A 1,751-nucleotide genomic window follows, 5' to 3' on the forward strand; every position below is an offset into this window, starting at 1 on the left:
GTCATGGGGTACAGTGTGCTGGTTTTATATACAATTTGAAATACTTTCATCAAACTGGTTAACATAGCCTTCATGGCATCCTCTTAGTTATTGTGTTAAGACATTTATATTCTATATTTAGAAAGACATCATTTTTTTAAAAAGACTTTCTTTAATCCATTGAATTGTCTTTGCAGCTATGGCAAAAATCAGTCAACTACACTTGTGTGGGTTTATTTCTATTCCCTTGACTCATAGGTGTATTTCTTTGCCAATATAACTTTGTCTTGATTTTATTTTATTTTTTTTTTGAGACAGAGTCTCAAGCTGTCACCCTTGGCAGAGTGCCATGGCATCACAGCTCACAGCAACCTCAAACTCTTAGGCTTAAGCGATTCTCTTGCCTCAGCCTCCCAAGTAGCTGGGACTATAGGCCCCTACCACATCACCCAGCTATTTTTTGGTTGTAGTTGTTATTGCTGTTTGGTGGGCCTGGGCTTGATTTGAACCCGCTAGTTCTGGTGTATGTGGCTGGCGCCCTAGTCACTGAGCTACAGGCGCCAAGCCTCTCTTGATTATTGTAGCTTTATAGTAAGTTTTAAAATGAGCAATAGGAAGACTCTTCCAACTTTATTCTTTTTCAAAATTATGTTAGCAATTCTAATTCCTTTGCCTTTCCATATAAAGTTTAGAACCAGCTTGTTTATATTTATCAAAATAATGCTATGATTTCAAAAAAATCAATTTATTTCTATTTACTTATTTTTCAGAGCCATAGTCTCAGGCAATAGAATGAGCCAGAGTGCAGTGGCATCATCACGGCTTACTACAACCTCAAACTCCCAGGATAAAGCGATCCTCATGCCTCAGCGTCCCAAGTACTTGGGACTACAGGCATGTGCCACCATACCCAGCTTATTTTTTTTCTATGTTTTGTAGAGATAGGGTCTTGCTGTGTTGTGCAGGCTGGTCTTGAACTCCTAGCCTCAAGCAACCCTCTTGCCTCACCCTCCCAAAGTGCTGGGATTACATGTGTGAACCACCAGGCAAAATGCTATGATTTTTTTTTTTTATAGGAATTGGACTAAACCTAAGCTCCATCTGGGGAAAATTAACATCTTTACTATAAAGTCTTCTGATCAACGAATACAGATATCTGTCCATGGACTTAGCTTTTCACTGATTTCTTTCATAAGAATATTTTATTTTTTAGCACTCAGATTCTACACGTTTTGTTAGACTTATTACTAAGTCTGTTGAGGGGAGATAGTCAATAATATGGCTTTTACATTTCTGTTTCCAGTGTTCATTGCTAAGACACAAACAGGGTCAAATCCATAGGGTGGATTTGTTATTGTTCTTGTTGCCTGTGCAGCCTGTGACCTTTCTAAACTCTTTTATTGATTTGATGAGCTTGTTTGTGTAGAAAGTAGGGACTTTTTCTACAGACAACTGTCATCTGTATATAGGAATAGTTTCATTTCTTCCTTTCCAAATTAGATGCTTTTGGTTCTTTTTCTTGTCCTCTGACAACCAGAAAGATGTTGACTGGGAGTGGAGAGAGGGGACCCTCTCACCTTGCTCCTGATCCCAGGGGACGGTGTTTAGCCTTCTCCCGTAATGTTAGCTCAGATTTTGGTAAGTGTCCTTTTTTACTCTTATTCCTAGTTTGCTGGGATTTTTTTTTTTTTTTTGAGACAGAGTCTCACTCAGTTGCCCTGGGGTTGAGTACTGTGGCATCACAGCTCACAGCAACCTCAAACTCTTGGGCT

The 1,751-nt window shown here is 39.2% G+C and overlaps 1 protein-coding gene across 1 annotated transcript in view; it reads right to left on the minus strand.

The window, feature by feature from the left end:
- The window catches only part of SLC15A1 (solute carrier family 15 member 1), a 40,851-nt gene that overhangs the window by 3,331 nt on the left and 35,769 nt on the right, over positions 1 to 1,751 (minus strand). The gene's annotated exons all lie outside the window — the stretch shown is intronic.

Source organism: Otolemur garnettii, unplaced genomic scaffold (assembly GCF_000181295.1).
Source record: "Otolemur garnettii isolate 467f Iridium unplaced genomic scaffold, OtoGar3 scaffold00034, whole genome shotgun sequence".
Taxonomy (NCBI): domain Eukaryota; kingdom Metazoa; phylum Chordata; class Mammalia; order Primates; family Galagidae; genus Otolemur; species Otolemur garnettii.